Source organism: Vespa mandarinia, chromosome 18 (assembly GCF_050613455.1).
Source record: "Vespa mandarinia isolate Hongniang chromosome 18, ASM5061345v1, whole genome shotgun sequence".
In the NCBI taxonomy this organism is placed as follows: Eukaryota; Metazoa; Arthropoda; class Insecta; order Hymenoptera; family Vespidae; genus Vespa; species Vespa mandarinia.
In genome coordinates, this window is record NC_140827.1 from 1,058,315 (window position 1) to 1,079,487 (window position 21,173).

Below are 21,173 nucleotides of genomic sequence, written 5' to 3' on the forward strand. Positions count from 1 at the left end.
TGATAATCTACAAAAATTGGAAATAATTTCACCAAGAATAGTTTCTTTTTCATGTTACGCAAATTGTCGGTAATGGTTCTAATATCATGGATATCAGGAGTCATAAATAATTTAATAAATTAGTTCATATTATAAACATTGTAATGAACATGTGAAATAAATATCGATCAGTCAAACAGAACGATGCTTTTCGATATAAATATTCACACGCATATATGCAACTGATAAATCAAAAATAGATAGATAGTTATATACATGCATACATACATACATACTTACATACATACATATATATTAATATAAATATTATATTCATAGAAGTGTGAAATTATAAATGGGAAGATAGGGCTAAGAAGAGAGAAGTAAATACGTGACGTTGAGATGAGTCGTTTATAAAATTATAAACTATGCGAAGAATCAACTATGGCAAAATAATAGTGGAGCAGTGAGTATGTTTACTGTTTGTAGGAGGGAGTAAGAAAGAATAAAATGTATAGGTTCTATATAGAGCGAATAATCGAATGGGAAGAAGAGTTAGCGAGTAAGGGGGATGAAGTAAGAGAGAGAGAGAGAGAGGGAGAGAGAGAGAGTTATAACGAATGAGTGAGAGGGAAGAAAGCATGTGGAACCGGCCAAAAGCAAGTGTGTGCGTGTCGAAAGATAATTCCGACCCACTTGGATTACCCACGTGCTCGAATTTTATTTCTACACGTGTGTGCGTTTTTTTAACTTTATTTTTATTTATTTATCTTTTTCGAAAATCTTAAATAACAATTAACGAACAAGTTCAATGTTTCAATTTGAATTTTTCATAGTCTCTCATTGACGTATTTTCTAAACGGATAAGACTAACATGAGATTTGTCCATATCGCTCATCTCTCTGTTTCTTTCTCTCCCCCTCTCTAGCTCTCTCTCTCTCTCTATCTCAAGTTCACGATATCGCGACAGTCTATTGCCCGTCCAGTAAAACCAGTTGCAAGAGCAGATTTATACTGATTCAAGGACATGAACTAACAAAACGTTTCGACCCTTAATATATTTTTTTATTTCTATTATATAATGAATCTTCTTCTAGCTCTCGTGTTGCTTTTCTCTTCTATGTTATATTTCATACTGCCCGTTTCTATTCCTAATCTTAACGACTCCATTTAAAGGTCACAAAAGAAATTGTAAATAATAAAGGACAATAGAAGGGCGGACTATGAGACGCGAGGCAAATCTACCTGAAGAAAGTATACTTTCTTTACATATATATATACACACACATACAGCACGAATACATAAAAGAGAGAATCTAATATAAAGTAAAGAACATGAATATATGCAGATTTTTTAAAATATATGTATAGGTATATAAAAATAATTAAATCTATATAGTATGTGTTAATATAGTAATTTAGTATAATATAAAAAATTATCGTAGTATATATATATTTCCATTCAAATATTTTTTTGAAAATATGTAAAATACACATAGTACTACATATTAATATATTCTAAATATATTTTATACGTAATAAAAAAAATGTACTAACAAAACATAATGCATACGAAAAAAAGAAAAGTACCTAAAAATAAGTATTAAAAGGAAATATAAAAAAATAAGTATAGTTTTAACAGATACAATTCTTATGAATGATCAAGTTAATAACTTCCACAAACGGTAATAATAACCATCGCGATCTTGTAAACGAATCAGTAATAAATATAAAAGGGTAAAATCGCTCGTGATCTTACACAAATCGACGCTTACATCTCACAGTTTTACGATATCTAATATCTCATTATAATTGATAAAGACAACACCCATCTCCCCTCCAGATCATCTATTCGATGCTTAAGGGAAGGAAGAAGGATCTTTCAAAATCGATAGAGGAAAAATCATTGATCTCTATGAATCAAATATATATATGTATATTTTTTTTTACGTACATATTTATATATATATATATATATATATATATATATATATATATACACATATGTATATAAGTGTCACAAATGTTCGTTGATTTCGATACGATCGTTTCGACCTATTTCACAACAACATTGTGTTTATAGAGATTGATTAATCTGCACACATCTTACTCTCACAATATCGGATCTTCCTCCTGGAAGATTCAATGTCAGCTGACAGCATCCTGTACCACTTACATTCCACTTAGCATTCTACAAAATGGTATGCGATATGACTCTCTCTCTCTCATTTTCCTTCTCTCTCTCTTTTTATTCGTTGGCTTTAAATTATTCCATCGCCGACAAATAAAATAATAAATTTTACACGAGGCGATACTCTTAATGGAAATTCCTCTCAACAACGTCATCGACCCTATTGCAATAAAACCATGTAACGTAATCGAAAACCTGATAAAAGTAGAAAAGAAAGAACAAGGAGAAGAAATAATTATTTTTCGATAATACCTATTCTAACGAATGATATTTTTAATTATTATCAAAAATAAAGAATGGAACAGCGTAATTGTATCGTGTAACATACTTGCATTCTACTAGGTGATTACAAAATTAAAGCGCATATTTGTGCATGCAATACAACAATTGTACACTTAATTCCTAACAGATATGCTTTCATTTTTGACATATGAAGAATCAGTGTAATATTAATCGTACACTTTAATTACAATATGCACATTTATATATACTTATATAATCTCCTCGATTTATTCGATATTAATTCCTCCTATCGACAAAATGGATTAGTTTATAAAGAATGTAAGATCAATTAATTCTTAGGAATGAATTCTGACTAATCTATTTCGATAGAAAAATGAAAAATCTTTAAGAAGTAGATTGTTGAAATAAATTTTCTACCCGTTGACATAGATAAATAACGAATATCATTGATATTATCTCGTGGCATTATCTCTTCGACAACCCCCACCCCTAGAATATTAGCACAATCCCTCGAGCCACGCTCAATTCTGACCATTCCACCCAACTCGACTAAGAGGCAGTTCGTTGGTCCACATAAACTTATATATATATATATATATATACATATATATATGGGTTGGAAGGTTTATGCGTTAGGTAGTCGTATATTGGTTTATGTATAAGATAGGCTAAGGGATGTATATGAGAAATGCACAACATAGAGACAGTCTTGAGTAGACTAAACGAGGAATAAGGATAACAGATCCCGAGTGGGCCATGTCCTGAATGGAACAACAGATGGCAAGTGATTTTAAGGCAAAGAAAAGACGATACGACATTAGACAAGCGTGAAAAAAAAATTCGAGGATGAATATATGTGTAGAATGGCCGAGTATGCGTTGGAGGGTCGTAGCATTAGTTAGTTGTGTGCGTATGAGACAAATTGGTCAAAAGTCAAAATAACCGATAGAACAAAGAGCAATATGAATTACCAAATGTGTATGCATGAATGTGAATGTAAATCGGAATACGATGAATATATTTGAAGTAATGAGTGAAATAAATAATAAGCGATTACAAAATGGAAAATGAATTGTGAAACAACGTATCGGCAAAGTACAACTATCTGATGGCAGGTAATTTTATCACTTTACCGATCGATAGCCTATTAATCTGTTTTTTTATCGCCAACGCCTACCGATCGATAGGCGTAAATGTAATTTATCATTAATATCTTGAAAATAAAACATTTTATTAAATCTAATTATCATATAATATATCCTATAATAACAGAAAGCCGACAATTCTATCTGAGCATACGAAACTCACAGATACTCCCGTGTGATGAACTAGACCGAATAACAGCCGGCGCCAGGGAGAATCTGCAGCTGAGCATCCGGTCGGACGTGCGTATGCTGTTGAACCGCTAGCGGTCGATAAAATGTTAAGTAAAAGACAAGACGATACGATGTTAGGTAAGCTTTAAAAATACATTCGAAAATGTATATATGTGCAGAATGGACGTGGATGGGATGGAAAGTTATAACATTAGTTATGTCAGTGTGTGCATGAGATTAGGCGATCGGCACTTGAACAAAAAATGGAAGATTCTTGCGTCAATTATGTATGTTACGTATGTACGAGATAAATCGGTCGACGGACGAACAAAAATATGATCCATTCTTTGTAAGGTGCATCATTTGTATAAAAGGATAATAGAGAGTTGAAATATTGTGAGTGAAAAGAATGGAAGTGCGGCGTGAGTGAGGTAGGTAACAAAATCACGAATAACACAAAAAGAGACAGGAACCACGAAATGCGTATGCACGAATGAAAGTGGGGATGAAAAAGGCTACGGAGTATACATGAAAAAAGAACAAGGAAGAGATTTGAATTGACCAAAGAAAGAGTAACCAGAAGAGAAATGCAAAGTGGACATAGAACGGTTTTGAACAGAACGATCTAAGAATAAAAAGTTATAATTTAATTAAATCCATATTAATCAAAAGTAAATGATCCGAGTTATTTAGTCTGTACCTTTATATATATATATATATATATATATATATATATATATATATATAAATGTAAAGAGTTCCTTTCATAGACAAAAACACATGCAGTAGACACATAGACGCACGCACGTTCACTTATGATTGATTCGAAAAAATTATAAAACTGTTTAATCAATTAAGTAAGAAATTTTATTATAATTAAAAATTAATTTTATTTTTAATTTAGGTTAAAAATAAATAAATAAATTAATAAATGAAATAAAATATATAATTGTACGTTAACATTGATAATTTTTGATAAAGTTTTTTTAACAGTTATTTCAGCTGTCATTAAATCAGAAAATAAATTTTTTGTTAAGGATTAAAACTAAAAAATAAACTAAATAATAAAGCTGATAAAAATTAAATTTAAAAATATATTACAATATAAAACTATTAGAATATTAGAATAGTGGAATATTCGAAGGAAATATTAAAATATTAAAAGTACACCAGGTATTTAGAAATTACTAATGCACGATTATTGTTTTACGAAAAGCAGTAACAATGTTCGCGATGGTAAAGTCGTCTAACAAAAAAAAAAAAAAAAAAAAAAAAAAAAAAGAATAAGAATAAAAGAAGGGAAGAGAAAGAAATAAAAGAATTTAATCGACATTCTAATTCCAGAAACATTTTGATAATATGCCGAAACACATGAATTTTAAATCTTTAACGAGACTATTCGATGAATGGTAACAACAGATATATATATATATAGAGAGAGAGAGACAGATATTTAGATAGATAAAAAGAGAGAGAGAAAGACAGACAGACAAATATATAAGTCAGAGACAGATTTTTATTTTATATTATTCTTACTATTATTATTCTTCTTTTGTTTTTCTAGAAACACGATTTTGGCGATACTGTAAAACATTGAATTAGACGGAACATGTAGAGATTCACTGCAACATGACCTCCAAATAGTTCCCAGCCAATTTTTCTTTTTTTCCTTATTTATCTAATAGTTTATTATACTTTAGTTATCATCGATATTGCATTTAAAATTACTGATATAATAATTAAAAAATTCAATAATAATGCAAAAAAATTATACGTTCGATAGAAACAATCGTAATTTTTTTTTATCTTTTTTGATTCCAAAAAAAAATTGAATAAAATACAAAAAAAAGATATTAGTGAAAAATAAAATTGTATACTTGAGGAAAATGATTATAATATTACTTCAGAATATTTTTTTATCCTGTCTAATTTAAAAGAAGATTAAAAAAAAACAGAATAAGAAGGATAAAATAATAACTAACAAAAATTGTAAGTTCAATTGAAGAAGTTGTAATTTTATTTTTATTTCTTTTTTTTTTATTATATTTTAACAATTATAGCATTTTCAGACATCAATTGATGCTGACATAACAATGTTACTGTCCATTCTTTTTATTATATTTTTTGTATCTGTGGATTATTAGAATGATTGGACATACCTATGTCTTATAAAAGGAGTAATTTTTTTTATCTTTTATTTATTCATTAATTAATTTATTTTTTTTCTTTCATAAAATTTTATCATCGAAAATATTCCCACGATTGATGTAATGCAATTTTTTTCATAAAGTTTCGTTATCAAAACTATCCTCACGATTTACATAAATAATGTACATTTTTAATAATTTGCATAATTAATTTACATAATTAATAATTAAATACGATTGAATTGAATTTATTCTTGACTATAATCAGTTATTTCTGCAGTTTTGAACTTTGTAGAAATGGCATAAACGTTTTTTTTATTTGCTCATTTCAGTCATATTTTCCCGTTTTTAATTTTGTACCGACAAAATCTCGGCATATTGGTTTTATTAGAACGCATAACTCCAATGTTATGTGTTTTATTTTTAATTATTGTTAAAAATAGTTTAGGCAACACATATTAATTTCCAACATATAAAATAATTTATTGAAAATTGATTGTGACAATACAAATGAATAAAATATAATAAAAAGAATGGACAATACACATCCATGTGTATACATTTTTGAATTTTTGAATAAATGAATTTATTATAACTTTTATTTTATGTAATCAGTCTGTATCGTTAACTGTATTATTTGTTAAATGCAGAAATATAGTAATTTGTAAAAATTTTATGAATGGTATAATATTTCCGAATATTGGCGATTATGTAATGATTCTGTCAGAGCAGTCATTTGAATTTTTATTTTTATTTTTGTTTTATCTTAATTATTATTATACATAATATAATTTTATTTCATCACAATTTACAGGAACTTAACACTTTGCGTGCCACTGTCTCGCTGACGTGACTTTTTCTCGCCAACGATTATCGGCTGCTGTCACGTACGCGTGACTTATTTTCGTCAACGATGATGCTTCATATCGATGTTTGTATGGGTTGACATACTATTGCAGAGCAACATTTGACGTTCAAGGGACATTGGTTACAACTGTTTTCCCCTCCCAATTCACCAGACTATCTTTTATTGAAATCTTTTTTGAGGACGTTTATTTTGTTAGTTTGAGACTGTCTTTCGCTGCCGTTAATTTTAGTACAAGTTTTAAAATACCCTTCAAAATGCTCTACGATGAAGAAATATATGCTGATCTGTTATCAGAAGAGGATAATTGCTCTGATAGTGAAAGTGATTCGGAGAGAGATATAATTGTGAGACGATTCGAAAATAAGGGAAGACCAATAATTAGTGAATCTGAAAGTGATGAAGAGAATTCTGTGGCAAATGATTGGTCAGAAGTTGATTTTAAACCTGACTTTCATGCTTGCCTGGAACAGTCCGGGTTACAAGTACCATGCACACCAGATATATTATCAACTGTGGAATTGTTCATTGGAGACGATTTATTTAATTTGTTTGTCACACAAACAAACTTATATCATAATCAGCAGAATAATGATAAGAACAATGCATCAACAAAGAATAAAACTTGGGTTGATACAAATGTTGTAGAAATGAAAAAATTTTTGGGCCTTGTTATCCTAATGGGGATAGTAAAAAAGCCAGAACAAGACGATTATTGGTCTACTCACCCTGGATTACATTCACCTATTTTTGGGAATACAATGCCAAGAAACCGATTTCAGCAGTTATGGTAGTATTGGCACTTCAGCAATAATGAGCATTGCCAAGAAAGGCTTGATAAGATAAAACCAGTCTACACAAACTTGGTAGAAAAGTTTCAAAAAATTTATAAACCCAAGAAAGAATTATCACTGGATGAAGGTATCATTCCATGGAGGGGCAGGCTATCTTTTCGTACATATAAACCTGCGATAATTATAAAATATTGAATTTTAGTCCGTATGGTGTATAAGGCTACATCTGGTTATATATGCAATTTAGAAATATATTGCGCGCAAGGAAAATCGATAAGTGCGACAATATTATCCGTACTATCGCCATATTTAATTTTATGGCACGATGTATATATGGACAACTATTACTAGAGTGTAGAAGTTGCAGAGGAGTTACTAAAGCATAAAACAAACATCTGTGGCACAATTAAAGCAAACAGAGGAGTACCAAATTGTTTAAGATCAGCTACATTGAAAGATAAGTCAATGGAATTTCGTAGAAAAGGGAAGATTTTGGTACAAAAATGGAATTCGGCCAAAAAATTGATAACGTTGATTTCTACGATATATTCAACAGACATGGTCGAATGTGTGAGTAAAAGAAAAAAAAAAAAGAGCATGAAAACAATTTGCATACGGGAGTATAATAAATTTATGAAAGGTGTTGAACACGCCGATCAATACCTATCGTATTATTCCATACTTCGCAAAACAAAAAAATGGACCAAAAAAACGGTTTTATACCTCATAAACTGTGCATTACTCAACGCGTACCTGATATGCATAAAGAATTCAGAAAATCCTATTAGATTCAAACAATTTTTACTAAATTTTGCAGTAACATGGATTAATGGGAATAAAGAGGAGCAACAATCAAGATTGGCTGCTCAAAGTAATAAAAGATCGCCAAGGTATGATCCACCAGACAGGCTTACCGCGGACATGAGGAAACATAGCATAACACGTATTAGTGGTAATGGGAGAATTCAAAACCCGCGAAGGGTTTGTAAAGTCTGCACTGCCGCCAAGAAAAGAAGTTCCACTGCATATATGTGTTCTTCCTGCAACGTTCCTCTGCATGTTGGAAAATGTTTTGAAAATTATCATACTAAAATGAACTATGAATCTTAGGAATTAAATTTTTTAAATAAAATGTTTTAGTATTAATTAAAAAATATAAAACTATGGAATAAAAATAGTGTAACAGTTATTTTAGTGCCTTCTTCAATAATAATTATATTCCAAGTACTTATGTTGCGAAAAATTGAGTAAATATCACCGTTGGCGAACAGTGGGTTCTGCGCGAATCTCGCCGGCAACAGCGTAACGGCGCTTCGATAAATGCGCGGCCGGCAAAATGTTAAGTCGCGTTACGATTTTGTTTATTTTATTTTCATCGTTTATATTATATTTTTAGCATAAAAATTCATTTTCATTATAATAACTTCTTGAAACATATTATTAAATATCATATAAAAAACGTTTAACTTGCTATAGTTTTTATCAAACCAGCCTAAAGTAGTTTACACGTTGTTCGTCATGGTGTTCATATGTGACCGCAGATTGTTTCTCCTGTATTATCACAGTTAATTATCAGTGATCGCAGTACAGTAGAAAATGTTTATAAATGTAAAAATTGAATGAATATTGACAGTAAATGAATTTTGAACATCATCGCTAATTAGAATATATTCAGCAATAAAATGTACACTATTCAACAATTGAAAATTTTTATTAGAAGATCAAAAATGAAAAATTAATTTTCATCAAATCATCAATCTTTCGGTGTATTGTACTAAAGCATATCAATCATAAATGTAGCTGATCAATATAATCTGAGCAGTATATGGTAACCTTTTATGTCTGAGTTTTAGCTGTCTTTGTTCCAAAACTTGCAAAATTTTTTTGGTAACATTGTAAAATTTTCGCATCAGGTATGCTAGTCTTTCCTTCTTTTACATTTCATGATTTACTCTTCTTCGGATAGATATATTTGATGGCCTTAGTGTTTTTCAATCATGGCACTGTGTTAGATGCATTTGATTCCCCTTGCTTTCTTTTTGATTTTTTCTCCACAATTACTAAGTATATTGCACAGACGATTAGTACAATTTAAATATACTTCTGTTGAAGTGGTAGACGGTAAATTTGTGATTTCTAACTTTTCCGTTGTGGTCGGTAAAAAGCTAAAATAAGTTTTCATAAAGATTAAATCTTGTGCAAGTTCTTTTTATTAGACTATATCTTTTGCAATCTTAATTACTGTAACATTTATTATATTAAAATGTTCAACTACTATTAACATAAAAAATAGAATAAATACGTATGCATATACAAAAAACTTTTTCTTACCAAATGATTGCATATTACTTATATTTCTTATTTTATCAAAATGTTCGATATAAAATAGTGCAGTTTCAATTTACGTATTCCATCTAATTAAAATAGATTCTAATGGCAAAAGAATATTTTGTAATGTTTTTTTTACACTTCAATATGAAGTGATGCTTTCAAAAATACTTTCTTCACAGATTTTTACCAATAGTTTTTAAATTTTAATATATTACGTCTCGGATCATGTCTTGAATAAAAAAAAAATAAAGTTAAAAATCTTGTTTCTTCCGGCCCGTCTATTACAATCTAGTAACTTGCCTCGTTTTCGGTTGGCGTAAAATTCCGCTCGGGATTGAGACTGTTTTTATTCTCTCTGTAAGAATGATACTTCGAAGGACGAAACTATCTTAGAACTCCTGTTCGAAGTTTCGATATTTCTCGAAATGCTTATCCTTTTATTGATGACGTCACTGATTAAGAATGTAGTTCACCTCCAAATTAACTCTTGAATGGAAAGCAACAGCTCTCCACTTGTGTTTCTCCCTTGAAGCCTTGACTTTCGCCAGGAATCTATAAATAGATTGATATTAAAGCGAAGAGGAAGCAGATCAAAAGACTGAAATGATGCCTGTCAAATTATCACAATTGTTTAACATTAATAATTATTTAACTCTTTGCACTCAAGGGATCCGGAGCGGAGCCATTTAAAATTTGTCTTCAAACTCGAGGGCTCCGCTACGGAGACAATGCAAATAATTTTCAGTTTTTAACCTAAGGACAAAAACAAATCGTAAAAACTATTTATAGGATATTTCGCTTTTGGTAACAAATGACGGTCGCGTTATTGTTTTTTTATATATCATTACCTTTGTATTCATAAACAATTAAAAATATAATAACATGCAACGATGACTTTTCTTTTAATATATCATTAATTTACATGTAAATATGATCTTTTCACTAAAATTGCGAGTGCAAATGGTTAATATATTGGGTCGTACGGAAAATTCGTGCCTCCCGAAAGTCGACACGAATTTTCCGAACAACCCAATAATTAATAAAAGAAAAAATACGATGTTCACTTCATTTGGTTGATCAACAGATTTTTAGAGATATTCGTATGAAGTTATTATTTGCGCACGATGCTATTTTAATAAAATTATTTTTATTCGCTTGTAGCGCGCACAATATTCGCTTGTCTCTTTACCTTCGATTCGAAATTTGGATTCGATTGTAAAACAATTTGATGTCGCATGTAGACTGACTTTATGATCCTATTATTATAAATTGAATTCGAATTTAAACTGTATTAATTATATTACAAATACTAAGACTGTGTGTCTTATTACAAGAATTATTAACTTTCCAGAATATTAATGTATCAATAAGTGGAAAACAAAGTCACACTTCCTCATCTATATTGTGTAAACTATGCACTACACATGTAACATGTATTATGTTAGCATAAAATAATTTCAAACTGTTTTGGGTATAGTGTGCTGCATTAGTTATAAATAGAACTTTTTCTTCATTACCATGTGATAACAAAATTCTTAAGTTAAATTTACAAAGTGAGATATATTTTCATAACTTATTTCTTCCATTATTTTATTTTAGAACAGAATAAATACAGTTTTGTCGTTTCATTCTCACAAAGCTATCCTATTATTACATTTATATTGCCCTGCTGCATTTTGTCTACAGAAATTCATATGTAATATTCTTCTATATCTTCTCTAATGATCTGAATGCTTGAATTATAGCAATCATTTAAGTAATTTTTACGTAATGTAGATTCGTCCGGAACCGAATAATCTATATATTTTGTAAGAAAATTTCTCCGAGTATGATTAAAGAACTTCACGATATATTAACAGCAACCATTGCTTGCGTTAAATCTTCGTAAAATTCATTCTTTCTTTAATTTAATGGTTGATGCACACTTTCTCTGTTATATGGATCACCTCGTTCTTCAACATTTCTTTTATGTTTAAATGTATTCATATGTTGTACTAACTGTGGTTTTCTTTCGTATTTCACACTTTTACCACAGATTTCTACACAGATAAATACTTTTTTATTATTATTTTCAGCAATAACTTTTCATTAATTCTATTCTCATATAACTTTTCATATATTCTACTATCTCGAGCTTTTGACTTTTCTTAAATATTCAAAAACGCTTTACTAAATTTACACAGTATTCGATAGCATTAAACTAATCTAATTTCACTATTCGAATTTAAAACGTCAACTGAATTTTAAATTAAATATCTAATGATCAGTGAGTGATTCGAAGTCGTGAAAACATGTTTCATTGTTTATTTAGTACAAATTACGTATTATCACTCTCGAAAGTTTTTATTGTGATTGCTATGTAGAATGAATTTATAGACAGATGACACATATAAAATATTTTAACAAAGAATGAGCACCGTGAACATGAAATATGCATAAATAAGACAAATAATATATGGATTAATATACTGCATATGTTTTTGAACATAAATTTGTAGAATCTATGATTTATGCAAAAAATTTAAAATAAAAAATGGATTTTTAATACCTCCTAATCATGAAAAGTATTTATATCTGGGTCCTATTGCTTTATCTGTTTTTTTTTTTTTAAATATACACTTAAATAAATATCCGGAGTCTAATTATCGAACGGTATATCTACACTAATGTATAATTGTTATGCACGTTTTCTAATTATGCCACTATATTTAGATATATCATTATTGTATTAATTGTATCGAGATTTTTATATATCTATTCGTACCATAACTTCAAACCGGTCAATTGACTGGATCAGAAATAAAAGTTATATTTTGTCAAACTGTATGCATATAATAGTGAATTTAAAATAGAAAATGTTAAACAAAACTACTTTTAGATAATGATAAAACAAATTATTTATTTTTCATTTTAATTTTCAAGAAAAACAGAAAACAATAGTAATGTATTTTCTTTTACTTAGAACTAAATGGCAGATGATTCAATTTGGTTAGCACATTTTTTATAAATTATAGATTTTTCTACTCTGCTCTTTCCACGAATATATTTTCTACGCTCACTGCAAATTTTAGATATTTTAATATCCTTATATTGGGTTTGCAACTAAGTGATTGCGGATCTCAAATAAAAAGGAAAATTCTTAATTTTTGTTTAAAAATATAACTTTATTCAATTAGATACTGTCCGTTCTTGTCGATGACCTTTTGCCATCGTTCTGGCAGTGTCAACGTTCCACGTTCGCAAAATTTCTGATCTTTGCTATCAAAAAACTGAATTAAATGTAATCTGACGTCATTAGCGTTATTAAAAATTTTACCATTTAAGGAGTTCTGCATGGAACGAAATAAATGGTGGTCTGAAGGCGTAAGATCAGGGCTATATGGTGGATATGATAAAACATTCCAATCCAGTTGCAATAATTTTAGGCGAGTGATCAAAGACGTGTGGGGCTTTGCATTATCATGGTGGAAAACGACACCGTTACGTTATTTGACAATACCGGCCGCTTTTCTTGAATTGCATCGCTCAGTTTGACGAGTTGTTGAATGTACACGTTTGAATTGATCGTTTGGTTTTGTGGCATAAGTTCAAAGTACAAAATTCCTTTATAATCCCACCAGACTGACAGCATAATCTTTTTTTGGTGAATCTCTGCTTTTGATGTCGTTTGGGCTGGTTCATCTTTCATCACCCACGATCTCTTCCGATTAACGTTGTTATAAACTATCCACTCGCCAGTAATTAGGCTTTTCAGAAATGGATTAGTTTCGTTGCGTTTCAGAAGCGAATCTCAGATGCTAATGCGTTGCGTCAAATGAATTTCCTTAAGCTGGTGAGGGATCCATAAATCGAGTTTCTTGACATAACCAAGCATTTTTAATTTTTTTTCAATGCATGTATGCGATACATTGAGCTTCTCCGCAATATCACGTGTTGTACTATGACGATCTGAATCGATAATGGCCTTGATATGGATCTCATCGACTTCAACTGGACGGCCAGATCATTGAGCATTTTTCAGTGAAAAATCACCAGAACGAAATTTGGCAAACCAATTTTGGCACTGCCTTTCTTTCAAGGCTTCATTTCCATATACGGCACATAACTTCTTTTGTGCTTGCGATGAGTTCTTGCCTTTTCGGAAGTAATACAATAAAATATGTCTGAAGTGCACGTCTTGTTTTTCCATTTTTAAATTGAAATAAAAATAAAACTAAAGCACTAATCGATATAATTTTTTTTACTAAATTAAAGGTAGAAGTCCAAATAATAAGAAAAAATATAGATTAGATGCAATGACCACGTTAACAAAACAAAAGAAAATGTAAAGTCAATCTATCGATAAAATCCGCAATCACTTAGTTGTCAACCCAATAATATCGTAGTTCGGACGATTTCCGTATTATTACTTGCATTTGTTGATATTTCTTTGATTGTTGTATTAGATATTTGTACGTTTTGTTATTTTTATTCTTGTAATTCTTTGTATACCACGGTAAGTTTTTCTACGAGTTGGAACAAAAATTCATGTTGATATCTTCTCTCCTATCGTTTGTTTTCAAAGAATCCATGCAGATACACCGATTAATCAAGAATATTGAAAAATATTTTTTGATTGAAATATTTTTTTATTGAAAAATATTTGAATATTGAAAAACATCTGTAAGATTTAGATTTAGATTTAGATTTAAGATTTAGATTTTATATTATATTTGCTTGACATTTGATCAATTATGTCCACATCGAATTTAGTATTATTATAGTAAGTAATTGTTTCAGGAAAACGGTTTAATTTTGACGAATGTATGCCTTGAATTTAATACATGTATTCTTTTATTTCGTTTACTTTTACAAATTGTCAAAATAGAATTAGCTGATTTATAAAGTTTTGTTGAAAAATATGGTATATTATCTTTCTTTTCTTAAATTTTCGCAATTCTTTTTTATTTTATCGAATAGTTCCAACTAATATTGTATTTCTTTCCCTAGAAGTTTTATCGCTAATAATATACTCGTGAAACAATTATCCATCGTAATATTCTAAACACGATTTGATCAATTGGAGTGCAACAAATTGTTCTCAAACGGTGTTGATGATTTTCTCGTGTTATCTTTCGCTAAATATGGGAATCCATTTATAACATATGTAGGATATTTTTTGTAACCCTACATGGAAGATACAGACTAACGAAATTCGGATCACTTACTCTTATGGTTTATAAGAATTTTATTAATTAATATTTTATAATAGTACAACTAGTCTTCTTTACTCTTTACTCTTTGGTCGTTCTACTCAAAACCGTTTTCTGTTCTCTTCACTCTTTGCTTAGTCTACTCAAGACTGTTCTCTGTGATGGTCACATCTATGCACACGCATTCGGACATTTCGATAGCTCTTTGTCCTATTTATCATTTGTCTCACTTACGCTGCACTTTCGTCATTTTCACTCTTCAATATCTCAATCCCCTCTCTACCTTTGATAAACAAAAGCACCTCACAAAGAACAGATCATATTCTTATTCAACTGTCGATCGATTTATCTCATATACATACACATACACATAACTAACGCTAGAATCTTTCATTCCACACATGTTTACATTTATATCAGCTAACACTAACGTTAGCTAACGTTTAGCGCCAAGCAAAATTTTATTCCAAATTTATTAGCTTTATTTGATATATATGTGGCTTTAAACCTTTCGCAACGGCGCAACTATACTATACTCTATACTAAATCGCCACTTTTCGTAACAACGCGCCTAACCATACTTCGTCGTCTTTCGTGAAAACGCAGGGAATCATACTTCGCCATCAATGTATTTACAGCTTTATTTTGAGTTCGCTATTGAAATAAAATAATAATATAATTATGATTTTAATGGTATTTATTCCATATTATTTTTTAATAATCTTTTATAGTATGATAAATTTAAAAACAGGGACAAACACCGGTCATCAACTTGTATAAACAATAAACGTTCCATATACGCATATCTATCATGTGCATGAAATATTTTTTTTGTACCATTTTGTACTTTTACGTGCTGAAGTAACTGTGCTTAGTATCATATCAGTATTATCAACTGCTTCCATGAAATTATTATAATCATGTATACAAACTGGTTTCCGTACTATTTCTTCTTTTATAGAACGTTTTGGTACACTTATGAACTCATCCGAGTGCATAGTGGATAATATAAAAACCTTCTTTTTATCCATCTAACAATAAAGTTTGTGCTATATATTGTTGATGACAGCCTCTGTAAAATAACAACAGACTGCCGTATCTAGACGGCGTCAGCCGCTGTAAATTAATAAATGACTGCCGTGTATAAGCAGCGTCAACCTCCGTGGGCCAAAAAGTGACTGTTGTATATAGACGGCAACCGTCGCGAAAAGGTTAAAGGTTCTAAATTAGCTGTGTACGTGTGTGCCGTCGGGCATTAAACCGTCACTATTCCTGTGAATTTTTGGCCTACATGAACGACGGGGAATATTCGAACTCCTTGATTTTTCGAGGTCTTCGTAGCGCGATCAGTATGTGAGTTAGATCAACGTCCACGCGCGTTTTTCTATTATGCTGACGTACTACAGCCGCGGGTCATAGCTAGGCCGAACGATGGGGCGTACCTCCACGTGGTTCCTCGTGGGCATATGCCGTAAAGGTGCATGGCGAAATCGTCCTCCCGGTTCGTTCTCCGAGTCCTGGGATTTTTTCAGGTCCTACACTGGAAGCGATGGCTAGCTAGAAATGTTGCCTAATAAGATCATGGCGGTCAAATGCCGATATAGGAGAAATCTTAAGGTGAGGCGCGTCCCTCTGGGCTATTAAGGCCACAGTATCTGTGTACGTGTATATGTATGAGATAAACCAATCAATAGTAGTCGAACAAAAAGATGTAAGATTCTAGCATTAGTTAACTATGTCATGTATGTATGAGACAAATCGGTCGACAGATGAACAGAGCATAGTCTGTTCTTTATAAAGCGCATTGTTTATGAAAGCAAGAGAATGGCTGATATATTGAGAGAAGGAATGAGATGGAAATGCAGCGTGAATTAGATAGGTAACGAAATAAAGAATAGGATAAAAGGGCGATTACCGAATGCGTATGCACGAATGCGAATAAGAATGAGAAAGGCTATGGAACGTTACGTAATCGAAAAAGAAGAACGGTGGGACAGTCTTGAGTAGATTAACGAGAAGAGATAAATAAGAGAACAGAGCTAAATGTATCGCGTATAGTCTTGAATAAGAAATAGTAACGAGTAAAACCTTGATTACGTCAGGGAAAAAGAAAAGAATTGCAGTATTTAAGTTGTAATATTTTGATTATAATGTTTGTATTAATAAAGTATATATTAACCAAGAGTAAGTGATCCTAGTTATCTTATAGGTAGGGTTATAAAAAATATCCTATATATGAGCCGTTTATTTTGAAAGTGACCTAAGTCCATTTATCTTCAAATCGAGATATTTAAGGGTTTGCGTTTCAATTTAAAAATATACGTATAGGATACTAATGAGTCATACTACTTAAGTATATCTAAGGGTGTTAAATTTATAATTCCTATTAAAATAATGGCAATTATTAAGTGAATAATATGCGTTTTCTTATCAAGAATGGAGTTAGGCCACTTTCAAAATTAACAATCAGATTCATTATATAATTTGAAGGTGCCTAAATCCATTCAACATAATTTAAGATGCTTCAAATTGAAAAAAACAATACTCAATTTATTTTACATATCTTTAAAACATTTCGAAAAAATAATTGATGCGAATCAAAACATTTTTTAACTACATAACGTACAAAATTACAAATATAAATTTATTACAAAACAATTTACTACTCATCTAGATTTTGTGTATGTGAAAGGGATATGAAGAAACCATGATGTTCCGGTGGTATATATCGTAATAGGTCAATTATGTCCTTGAATTTTGCTGTTGTAATTTGTCTGATATTTTTATACAGTGGTGTCAATACAATATTTTCGAAGTTTCTTGGTCTACCCCGACGTGGTAATAAATTCAGGACTTTAAAATTTTCATTTTCATTCATTGATGTCTTATAGAAAATTTTATACGGTTTATTTCTGACAAAACGCATCCAACATATTTTTAACCAGTTTATTGATTCTCCATTAGAATTCTTTACTCTTTTAAAAATTGCGTCTTCTAATAATTTTATTGGTACAAAATCTTCTTGTCTCATTTCATTTACAATAAAATTATTACCTTTCCGACACTTTTTAATAATCTTGTAATAATCTTGGGGAACGAACAGTAAATTATTTTTTTTTAATGACATTTCTACCACGCCAAAATCTCTATCATTTGGTAAAAACGAATGTTCTGATATTAAAAATTTGTAATCTATGATTTCCACATTATTTTCCAAAGTTTGGACAATTTTTAACCACATTAAATCTACTTTAATGTTTCTATTTTGCCCGGCGCACATGTCACTGTATGCTATAATGTGTCTTTCTATAATGTGTTTCTTTTTTTTTTTTTTAAGATGAATATTGTTCTATAATTCTGTTTCTTTTTCGATTTTTTTTTAAATCATTAGTTACTATTTCTTCTTCACTATCTGAAGTAAATGGTCTTGTTCTATTCTTCCCCATGGGTGAAATAATTTCTAAAATTTAATATTAAATTTTAAGTTTTATATTAATTAAACGTACTGGTTATTCAATTAACGTAATTGTCCAAAAACTGAGGTTAACTTATTCAATACTAATTAATTAAAATTACCTTCATCACTGCCTTTAGACATTATCAATAGTAAATATTTTGATTTAAGTATAAATGGAGTTAGGCCACTTTCAAACTACACGGTTCAATTATTGAACTAACTCCGAAAACTTATGTGTCAAGAATTATCGTATTTGCTCGGAATATAAGCAATTTGAAATGCTTTACTGATAAATAACAAAGTTGTACATGTAATTATGGCAACTGGAAAAGATTGACAAATGGAGTTAGGTCACTTTCAAAATAAACGGCTCATATATTGTATGAATCTACATCTAATTTTAGTTAAAAATAATTGTTTATTAACGGAAAGATGCATGACCAGTTTGTAACAATTTTAGTTATTTTCAATAAATTTATTTCATACTTCAGAAATCAAAGAATATTTGTCAGTTTATAGACGTTGACTTCGAATACTTTTTTCATCGAATAAATTTAAAAATTTTTATAAAACAATTCTTGGTTATAGTGTTTGAAAAAAATGTAGTCTCACGTTTCTTATTCCACAAATATGAAATGTTCCAATTTTTTTCTTCATATGTTCTACATACGTACAAAATAACAAATGTATCTAATTTTACTGGAGTTAGATTCCATATAAAGCTTAATCGATTTGTTTCTAGTTCTGTGCATTTTCGCATAAGTTCAATAATAATTATCAAGACAAATGTAGTTCTTACTTGATCCTTTATAATGTTTTCTTTCGTGTATACCATTGGATTTGGTAATGGCCATCTAAATCTTGAACCCTTTTGTATTTCTTCCCAAACAGTTCTAAATCTTGAACCCTTTTGTATTTCTTCCCAAACAGTTCTTCAATAGTAACTTCAATTTTCTGGTCATTTTCTTCATATTCGTTTTCAGAACTTGACAGAAATTGTCTTTTTTTTATCTTCTGTTCGTTCAAAATGTTCCTTTCTTCATCCTCATTATTTAAGAATTTATTATTAGTTCGGAATAAATTATATCCAATTTGAATTTGGTCATTTTAATTTTATAAAATTTCCCTTTATCGTCTTTTAAACATCCCTCGCTTATATTGTTTATCTTTTTCACTAGTACCTTCTTTACTGAACGTCTTGTTATGTTTAGGGATAAATATTAAAAATATTAGTAAATGTTAGAACAATACAGTAAAATAAAATGTAAATTAACTATTGTTTTGTTCACTTTCTATTTTTTTATTATTTTCGACGCTCTGTTTCAAAGTTTCAAAATTAGACTGTTTTTTGATATGGCAATGTGTACGATAATAACATTCGAGGATAATTTGAATGATCTTGTTCTGATCAAGTCTCAAATACTTAGTTTATTGTCGGTTTTTCAGACGATCATTTGACCGGATGCGTTAGACAAGATAAGTTACATATTTTTCTTAGAATAAATAAAACAAAAGCATAAATATTAACAAAATTATTAAACGGATATTATAGGAATTATCGTAAATTAAATAGAGAAGAAGAATAACAGTGAATGGAGGATTTGTATTCAAAATTCAAAACCGGTCATTTGACAAACTGTAGTACGGTTAGTGTTAAAAACATTTAGACGATCATTATCTGCTATACTAACTTTTACTATTTTATTATTTGAGATTATGTCATCACATTTTTCCTTAATCTTATCTCTTCTTTTAAAGACATTACACCAAGCTATTTTTTTCTATTTAAACAAGAATAGTAGGGAATAACAATACGATTTGTATTTTGCGTTGGAAAATAATATCTGTGAAAATTAAAATATATATATATATGGCTGAGACCTATATATATATTAATTCCATTCCATAGTATTAGGATATTTCAATTCTAAAGTCTTAGTTCCATATCAGTTCCGTCTCCGTTCTATTACTTCAGTCAGAGTCCAGTTTCAATATAAAAAAATAAAGATGGGCGGAACCATAGAAAATTTTCTTTAAAATATATAAATATATAAATTTATTCATTCTGTTTTCTCCACATGTTGACGGAAAATAACTTTTAAAATCATTACCAACTTTACGTACATAAATATTATTTTTCATTTTATAAAAGTGATATTTCTGGTATTGAGTTGACAACTAAGTGATTGCGGATTTTATCGATAGATTGACTTTACATTTTCTTTTGTTTTGTTAACGTGCTCATTGCATCTAACCTATATTTTTTTCTTATTATTTGGACTTCTACCTTTAATTTAGTAAAAAAAATTATATCAATTAGTGCTTTAGTTTTGTTTTTATCTCAATTTAAAAATGGAAAAACAAGACGTGCACTTCAGACATATTTTATTGTATTACTTCCGAAAAGGCAAGAACGCATCGCAAGCACAAAAGAAGTTATGTGCCGTATATGGAAATGAAGCCTTGAAAGAAAGGCAGTGCCAAAATTGGTTTGCTAAATTTCGTTCTGGTGATTTTTCACTGAAAAATGCTCAACGATCTGGCCGTCCAGTTGAAGTCGATGAGATCCATATCAAGGCCATTATCGATTCAGATCGTCATAGTACAACACGTGATATTGCGGAGAAGCTCAATGTATCGCATACATGCATTGAAAAA

At 30.0% G+C, this 21,173-nt stretch overlaps 1 protein-coding gene across 6 annotated transcripts in view; it reads right to left on the minus strand.

The window, feature by feature from the left end:
• LOC118450979 (uncharacterized) overlaps positions 1-21,173 on the minus strand; it is a 63,795-nt gene that overhangs the window by 37,762 nt on the left and 4,860 nt on the right. The window contains exon 3 of one of the 6 annotated variants that reach the window (XR_014983211.1): positions 10,102-10,418. The exons of the other annotated variants lie outside the window; for them this stretch is intronic. The gene's annotated coding sequence lies outside the window, so the exon portion shown is untranslated. Of the gene's footprint in view, positions 1-10,101; positions 10,419-21,173 lie in introns of those variants that run through there. 6 annotated transcript variants of the gene reach the window in all.